At 32.3% G+C, this 10013-nt stretch overlaps 1 long non-coding RNA gene across 1 annotated transcript; it reads left to right on the forward strand.

Annotated features, from left to right (window-relative positions):
* Nucleotides 1-1855: 1855 nt before the first annotated feature.
* LOC116021653 lies at nt 1856-2739 on the forward strand. Its single transcript, XR_004099036.1, has 3 exons — nt 1856-1962; nt 2059-2288; nt 2375-2739. It is a non-coding gene; the product is annotated as an uncharacterized LOC116021653 (long non-coding RNA).
* The last annotated feature ends 7274 nt before the right edge of the window (nt 2740-10013 follow it).

Consider the following 10013-nt stretch of genomic DNA (forward strand, 5'->3'; position numbering starts at 1 on the left):
CGAGAAGCTATTCCTACGTTAGCAATGGGTATTTATCTAAAATTATGAAAACAAAATAAATGAAGCAAGGCAAACGGACTTTTATATACAAGAGATTAAGAGCAGGATTTTTGGGTGTCAAAGTGTTTAATCACCTAGTGCCAATCTAAAGTAAAATAATCATTCGGGTTTAAACAAGTGTGGATGATTGCAATCTAAAAGGGAAAGATTACTCTCGTAATTCAATCCCAAAACAAGGTAATTGGAATACTCACTCTCGTGAGCTATTCACAACATATAATCAAGAACAAGCAATAAATGGAATACCTACTCTCGTGGGCTATTCACAATTGGAATACTCACTCTCGTGAGCTATTCACAATAAATCCCTTAATCAACATGTCCTCTCTCGAGGTACAAGAATCAAGTGCAATTGTGGGTGCTCTAATTCATAGACAAATTTAGCAATGAAACAAGTAATTAGGATCCTTAATTACAAGCATCAAGAAATTAAGCCACAATTACAACACAAGTAATAAACTCAAATAGATATTTCATTCAAGCAATTAAAGAACTAGGCACATAGGTTCATAAACACTTATCAATCCAAAAATCCCAAAGGAAAGCTTAGCCTATCATGGCTAAAATAGATTCAACAAACATACAATAAAGCTTTAAAATAGAAAAGAGATGAAGAAATTCTCCCGAATGAAGCCTCCAAGCTCTTCTCTTTGGTCTCTCCTCTCCAATTGATTTTTCCTTTTGAGCTCTTTGAGAAGATGAGAGCTTCCTTTCCTTGCTCTCCTTTGTCCAAATCCGCAGCCAAGCTTAGGGTTTGAAGAGAAAATGATGCTTTTATAGTGGGTGGAGAATGGAGGGCAAAAATGACAATTTTTAGAAGTTTAGAATCGCAGATCTGCGACATTCGACGCGTCGAATCTTTACAGCGCCGAAACGAGGCTATTCTGCCTCATTTTTGGGATTTTCGACGCGTCGAAAGTTGAGTTCGACGCGTCGAAAATTCCTGTGACGCAGTTCCGACTTGCATCCTGATTTTGACCATTTTCCCTTTTGAATTACACTTTGATGTCTTCATAAAAGTTGTAGCCTTTGAAGTCTTCTTTCCAATGGTTCAAGAATCACCTCATTCGGATATTCCTAGGCGGAGATATGGTCTGATTACCGAGGTGTCGCCATATTTAGCTAGAATTACAACCCTTTGATCTTTTGACCATTTTTCCTTTTGATCTACACTTTGATGTCTTCATAAGAGTTGTAGCCCTTGAAGTCTTCTTTCAAATGGCTCAAGAATCATCTCATTTGGGTATTCCTAGGCTGAGATATGGTTCAATTACCGAGGTGTCGCCATGGTAGCGGTAATTAAAACTCTTTGGCTCCTTTGGATTGGCTTTTGCTCCCAAATGGTTCTAATGCATTTCTAAACACATCAAAAACATCTAAACCAAGCATTATACCATTTTAAATATGAAAACAAGGAAATAAGCATTGGACACAACATTTTATCACACAATTAACTATAAAACCTACATAAAAACACAAATAAAATAGGTACAAATGAGAGTGTATCATACACCTAGGACTCTTTGTCTCAGACTATATATTACAGGCTTAACTATCGATTATAAACATTGGCAAAAATTAAAATTTCCTTTGATTCTCAGGCTTACATTGGCAAAAATTAAAATTTTCTTTGATTCTCAGGCTTGCATTCCTGTATGGGTCTGTACTGTCTTTGCATTTGCAATGGACATTTGTAAAGTGTTAAAAAATATATATAATTTACACATTAGAAAACAGTTTTGTAGATATATACCGAGTAAATGTAAATATATATTTCAATGCTAACTGTTTATATTAACAGTGCACTGTGAACATTAAGGGTAATGTTTCCTGCTTTGCGATTGAGAATGCATGGAGTTGATAGGGATTGGAGCAGCTGAGCTATACAACAAGCATAATCATGTAAGATAACTGTGTTATTATGATTGTTTATATCTTAGCATGTGTTTAAGTTTTGCAAAACATCACCTAATTAAGATGTGCAAACCAAATATACAGACAAATCAGCCTCCAAAGGAGATAAAGGACTTAGCGGGGAGAAGTATGTTATTCAAGATCTCAGCAAAGAAGGAACAGTTTGTGAACCTTCATAATGCATTTCATGTGTGCTAAGAATTAACAATGACCAATAGGTGGTGGCACAACATTGCCCTGAACTTCTAAATACTCAGGATAAGGACTTGAACTCTGACTTGCATCTAAGTGAGGGAGATGATGACTTTCTTGAGGTAAATATGAGAATGTAAATTTTAGTGCTTAACAGATTTATATTCTACAAAATTATTGACATGCTTAAATTGTGTGTACATTATAGGGGTTTTTAAGTGATGAAGCTGACAACCCAATAGCAAATCTGGCAGCAACCAATACTGAAAATGTAACTGATGGAGCTGTGAAGAGGTGATTGCTTGATGTATTCTCTTCAACCCAAGGTTCCAAAAATGTGAAAGAGACTTCAGTGAAACTAGAGAAACTAGATTACTCGTGTGGTGATGACATTTTGAAGGGACACTTAATGACCTAACTGGCCAGAACTATGGACTTTCATGGCTGGACAGTTTACAGTAAACATTGCTTTGTGGATGTGTTGGATTGCAAAAACGATGCATGTGACACAAGGATGGTTTTATGCTCAAATTATGAATTTACTTGATCATCTCTAAGACTTATATAATGCTGTGAAGGTAGTTTGTTTGTTTTTTTTTTTTTTTTGTTTTTTTTTTTGCAGGATTGAAGATATCTTCTAAGTATGATGATCTGTTACATCAGCAAGAAAGGAGATCTATGTTGATTAAAGGATATTGCATTAAGGAGTATATTAGGAAACTAATCCTAATCTTGATCTAGAAACAGAGATGGTAGAATCTAATACAATATATATTAACTATTTGTCATGGTTAAATCCTCAAATGTATGTACCATGTAGAGATATTTTGAACTTAGAATAGACTTATAATTTACTTATGTCAATTATATATCTTGATAGTTATGGTTTTTGAACACACATAATTATCAAGACACTGATTTCATTTCTTTTTAACACTTTGTCATAGAAGACATCAATAAACATACTAAGTAACCTACAATATCAATGAGTAATCAAAGAATGGTTGGGGGATATCACTTACCTTAGATGTATTTGCAATGAAATCTGAGGTAGACAGATATGTCGTGTATAAATGTCGTGATTGATTTTAAAAAACAAACTCAGTTTGGACCTCCAAGGTATGTGGTAGTCTGAAATTTAGAGATTATATGTACAAATTATGAATAATGAACCACATATAAGATTTAAGATTCAGTTGATAACAAAAAAAAAAAAAAAACATATGGGGTAACTAACAGTCCTTACTTGGCAGACTTCACACACATGTATGAGAGTCTTCCTATTACATGTTTTCTTATCCTGAGCGTACTTTTTACCGTAGTATTAGTACTTTGGAACATTAAAATCCAGATTATTGATTTTTTAAAGTAATTAGGTAAAAATTTTCAAGTATGTGATAAGAACATAACTATTATCCAAAATTGTCAATTACAATGTCAGATGATATAGTAAGGAGGAAAGTAAAATTAAAGAAATCTCATTTCAAGTGAGACTACATAAGATCCAGACTTTATAAAGAGGCCAAACGTACATACTATGCACCACGCAACTTGCGGTTCATCATCCACCACTTAACAGTACATGCTATGTAGAGCATCAGACTTCAAATTCATCAATTGCCAAAACTAAGAAATTGATGTTAGCAAACACATTAGAACATAAAAGAAAATTAGTGCCAAACACATAAGGTTTAGAAGTAAGATACTTTTTGCTAAACACTCATAGCATGGTTTAAATGCAATGGAGTAAAAAGCCAGATCAAAGGCTGGAATTGCCTATTGACGGAACAGAGATAAGGAAATGGAAATTGAGCACTGAACTTTCTGAAATCGGAAGGAGGTATTGGCATGGTCACTAACAACAGCCGTGTCCTTTTGTCTAATTTTCAATTTTAGAAACAATTTCAATGTTAATTATATTTATATTATTATAGTGTATATTATTAGGGTGGTAATACTATTATGTGGTCCACAAAACCCATTGAATATGTAAATTAAGAATCTAGGTTTATACTATTATCTTTGTTCTTAATTATAAATTAAATTATTGTGGTCCAAATATAGGTTAATAAAACTTAGGGAAAATGGCAATTTTTCCCCCTATGTTATGCGCTTATAGCATTTTTTTCCCCCTGAAATGTTAAATTGACATTGTTACCCTTAAAAATAATTATTTCATTTATTTTTCTTCTCCAACAAATTATTACTTATATGTATGGATGATCACGATTCGGTTCGAGCCTAACCAAACACTGTAGCAATCATACCGAAATAGTATGGACGGTTCTGGTTACGATTCAGAACCGAAAAAATAAAATTAAATAATTGTTGAACCGTGAACCGGAACTTAACCACAGTCATATATAGTAAAAAATGATCAAACACTTATTTTGATAAATCCGTACGGTTCGGTTCCAATTTCGATTTTGAACCGCCAATCAAAACTTATTTATTTATTTATTTATTTATTTTTATAATTTTATTTCTAATTTAAAAATAGTCTAAATTCAACAATTATTTTATTTTATTTTTTCGGTTCTGAAACGTAACCGTAACCGTCTATACTATTTAAGTTCAATTGCTACAATGTTCGATTAGATTCGTATCGAATTGTGATCTTCCATACATATTAGTAATAACACAGGAGGAAAAGTGCTATAAGCACATAACATAGGGGAAAAATTGTCATTTTCCCTAAAACTTATGTACAACTTTTTTAACCCTATAGTTGTATACTTGTATTCATTGAATTTTATTGTTTTGTTTTCATGGAATGATATCCCAACATCATTACAGAAGCGGAATATTAATAGTCCCAACAATTATAAAGGGTCTCATCAGTATGACGTTTAAGTTTTTGATGTTTTTGACAATTCAATAAGAGTGTGTTTGGTATCCCGAAAAATGATTTCTGGAAATCATTTTCCGGGCTTTTGGTGTTTGACAGTGCCTGGAAAATGCAGTCAACGGAAAATAATATCCGTTGACCAAGGAAAATGAGGCCATTTTTCCGGAAAATGACTTCCAAATTTTTTTTTTTTCTGAAAGTCATTTTCCGGACTTGGCTTCAACAATTTTTTTTAGCCAAAATGGCCGCATTTATTACTTTTAAAAAGAAATATTATTATTTTATATATTATTATTACTATTTTATATTTAAAAAAATAATTAAAATGTAAAATTATACAATTTAATTTATTTTCCAGAAAATGAACCAAACACACAAAGACAGTTTCCCAAAATGCAACTAAACACCGGAAATGAAACTGTTTTTCGGAAAATAACTCATTTTCCAGAAAACATTTTTCAGAAGTCATTTTCCTGCTTTCCAAACACACCTTAAATTCACCATTGAGCATTATAATTCATAGTAAGTATTAAACTTAATTTAGTTCATATACAAATATCTTTGCTTAACTAATTGAATTAATTCTATCTATGCATCGCGCTGTATAATACTAGTTAAATATATGTTTTCAAAGACAGTGCAATAAATTCGAGGTTATCTTTGAGCTTCTTAATTATCTCCAACCTCCTACAGTAAATTCTTCACTTCAATTTTTGTGTGACAATGGTTTGTGCCTTGGAGTTTTAGATCTTTTCGTTAACTTTCCCAGTGTCAGGAATCTTCTTATGGGGGAACTGACTCCCCGTCCAAACAAATAGGAGATCAGGGATGGGGATGGAGAGAATATATATATATATATATATATATATATATATAAATCTGCTCAAATGTGGATGCGTCTTAATGTGTGAATAGTGCAGCCTCATCTCTCAATGTTATAAAATGCACCACTCAATGTTAGAAAACGCACCACATGAAAATACAAAACACCGAAAAAAAAAACACATCACACACCCAAAATAATGCATCATGACTCCTCTGCCCCTAATTGTGCATTTCCAAACACTGTGTGGTGTATATTTTCATACTTAGTGGTGTATTTTTTGGTGATGTGTACCTAACGGTGCATATTTGTGTAGTGCATTTTATAACACTGAGTAGTGTATATTTGTATACATAGTGGTAAGGCCGCACTGTTCACACGTTAAGACGCATCCATACTTGTAAACTATTTTAATACTCTTCTACTCCCAACTATTTAATACTCCGTAATACTTTAAGTTGAAGATGAATATATTTTGGTATTTATTTAATTTTTTTTTAGTTTTTAATCTTTTAATATACGTTACAAATAGGGTAGAGGATTTCCCGTCCCTGGATAGTTCTCGTGGGGATGAGGATGGAGAGATTTTTCCTTTCCTTGGCGGGGATGGGAATGGGGACAGGGACGGGGAATAGGGAGAAAGTCGGACGGGGTTATGCCCCTGCCTGGTCCCGTTGACATCTCTATTTCTCTGTATATTGGTGGTTTTGGTTTTTCTACAGCTAGGAACACAGAAATATTTGAATGAGTTCCAATTACTGTTACTTGTCTATTTGATCATGCCTTCTTGAATGGAGTATTTACAATTTTGATGCTCATAGACCTAAATGTTGAACAGGGAGTCTCATTCTTGCAAGGTTAAAGAGAGGTTCTCATGGACATGGTGTTCTGAAATCCTTGGGATCAAGTGGGATGCGTCTCTTTATAAGTATTTTGCAGGGCTCCACTCTGGTGGATTATTTATTTATTTATTTTGCATATATCCTAAATTTTCAATGATCAATTAGGCATGCATTTTGAATTGGAATTAAAAGCCGGAGTGAGTAGGTGGAATAGTTTAATGGTATTTATCATATGGATGGAGATGGGAAATAGTCAATTAGTTGAGCTCATTTCACGTGCCCAATCTTACATTATTTATTGCCCTAAAATATTAATTTAATTATTATATCATCATTGGAATGCCAATTTATTACATATCTTAATTTTTTATTCTCAACTTTATTTATAAGTTTTTAATACCTCGGTTAATTTGATTTCATATTAATAATCTATTTTTTAAAAAAAAATTCTATGTACAAAATAATAATAATAATAATAATAAGTGGAAATTGCATTTTTCGTTTCTAAGTTATAGGGTGATTGTTGAATTTGTCTCTTAGTGTTAGTCATATTGACTTAGTCGCTTTTCGTCCTAAATTGTCATTGGCGTTGTACTTTTTGTTTTTTCGTGTTCCCTTTTCGTTCCTGAGTTATACTAAAACAGTAAATTTCATCCCTAATGTTTTATTAGCAAAGGGATGAAAAGTGCAACATATAACTTAGGGATAAAAAGTGGTATGACCAACACTTATGGATAAAAAGTTCAATTTTCCTTAATAATAATAATGGATTATCATTAGAGCATATGGGAGAAATCCGTAACTTGTGTACTACACATGAGAGATAAATTGTATTTGAAAATCACTTATCATTTCTCAACTACAAAAAAAAAAAAAAAAAAAAAAAACATGTTTTTGCAATTTTTTATATGATAATATAGAATAGTCAAATTGAAAAAAAAAAATAGATAATTGATACTTTTGAGATAGTTGAAATTAGTTTATTTTTTAAAATTAAATGTTAATCAATTTAATCTATTTACTTTAAAATTGATAATAAAATGAAGTATAAAGATTAACATAGTTAATTTAAGCAATTAATGACACTGACACAGCATAACATGCCAAGATTTTTTAATGTAGCAATGTCACCTTAATTTTATATTAACATTTAAAAAAAATTATTTTCTAATGTTCTCATACCATGTTGCAATTTGCGAACCACACAAAATTAATGATATAGTACATTAATTGGAAGACCATTAATTGATGATTATGCCAATATTTTTAATTATGTAAACTTTCATTTAGAATGTGTAACATGCTATTAAATTACAAGTTACTTGGCACCACAATATTGAGATATTAATCATATTAGGTTGAAATAAAATACAAACAAAAAAAAAAAAAGAACCGTAACAAAAATTATTGAAATGCAATACATACTACTTATGAATTATATTTTGTTGAAAGCTTATTTATGAACCATATAAGTTTATATTAATATATGTATTGAATATTGAAAATATACATTCTAATAAATAGAAATTTTAAGAGTTAATTTCATTTTTTGTTCTAGTCTAGATTTAAATGTGACAATCCATTTTTTTTTTTTTTGAAGAATGACAATCCACTTTTAATCATTCTTTTTCAAAACATCTCTGTTTGTTCTTAATATTATTGTGGCATGATCATTTTTTGTCTTTCGTCAACAAATTAAAATCGTTAAATGTTATTAAATACAAGGACATTTTGTTCTTTTTTTTTAATACAAAGTGGGTTAACCCGGTATATTTTTCTAATTTTGTTTTTGAAAAAAAAAATAATTGAAGACCTAAATGCCATTGTATTTTGCAAAATTTAAATGATTTTGTTGATGAAGGACAAAAAATGGTCATGCCACAATAATACCATGATCAAAGATGATGTTTTGAAAAAAAAAAAAGAAAAAAAAAAAAGAAGAGAGACTAAAATGGATTGTCACCTATAAATCTATAACAAAAAATTGAATTAACTCAAACTTTTAATTAGTCAACTAATTATTTGTAATTGTGTAAATGCTACATTAAATGATTTGTAAGAATGGGTATACACTATAAAATATTAATTTTTGGGTCACACTTGTGTGAAATTGTATCTGCGAGATCAGTCGGGTCAATATTGAAATGTAATACTTATACTGAAAGATATAATAATTTTAAATTGTAATGTAAAATAATAAAAGTATTAATTTTTCTTCAAAAGTGATGATTTTATCGGGACTATATCCACCATAAACCGGGTATTAAAGTACAGAATGAAGGTAAAAAAAAATAGTGGTATTATTGCTCAAAGTGCTAGGTCAAAATTAAAAGACTACTTACAAAGTCCAAGTATCAGTCCAAAATGGCACCTCAATTACTAAATAAATAACACAAGCTATTGGCCTAAATAGGGAGTAGGAACTCCGGGAAGGTATAGTAGAAATTACGAGATCAAATATGATAAAATAGTAAAACACGTTAAATCCAAAAAGATTTTTGATTAATTTTTTTTTCTTATGACACGATAATCAAATATAGATTCACAGATTTTTCGAGCAAAACAACAATCCGCATTTGAGTTCGGATTGGAATTATGATTCAAGTGAAGTAAGCCTATTTTTTTTAAATTTATTTAGAATTTTTCTAATAATAATGTTATTGCTAGGAATCGAACCCTAGTGCATGGGTTACAGGTTAGGGTTATGGACCTCTAGACCAGGGTGCCTTTAGTGCTCAAACAGTGATGCCCTATTGAGAGCAAGACACCCTATTTATAGGAGAACCCCCTACCTCTATACTGTCTGCGTGTACAGTGCCTAGTCCTCTTCCCTCACCATCCTACACGTGTACCACGCACAATACAATATCGCATCACACCACACCACACCTGCCGCACCACTTCGAACACTACACCGCATTGCACCCTGCCACCTTGGGAAAAAAGGGGAAGCGAGGCACTCCCTAACCGGCGGTGACCCGTGACACCCACCGCACCGTTGTACCGCGCTGCCTCGGAAACAGGGGCGCGGGCAAGATGCGCACGGGCACGAGACACGCACCCCTTGTGGAGGCTAACGACTTCCTCCGGTCAACCATCCCTAGCCTGTGGTATCCCTCTGGACTGGCCCACCACTCTCTCTGAGACCTCCCACTTTCTTTGACCTACACTGCCAAATCAAGACCAACAGCGAGCCTTATGAATCTAGCCCATAACCCATATCTCAGTTAAAAAATATTATATTTTCCCTTATAAATAATAAACACTTTATTTTTGATTAGTATTACATTTTCATTTGACGCGACTCGTTTTATAAACAAGAATTTGTGATACG

The sequence above is a fragment of the Ipomoea triloba genome, chromosome 6 (assembly GCF_003576645.1).
Source record: "Ipomoea triloba cultivar NCNSP0323 chromosome 6, ASM357664v1".
Classification (NCBI taxonomy): Eukaryota; Viridiplantae; Streptophyta; class Magnoliopsida; order Solanales; family Convolvulaceae; genus Ipomoea; species Ipomoea triloba.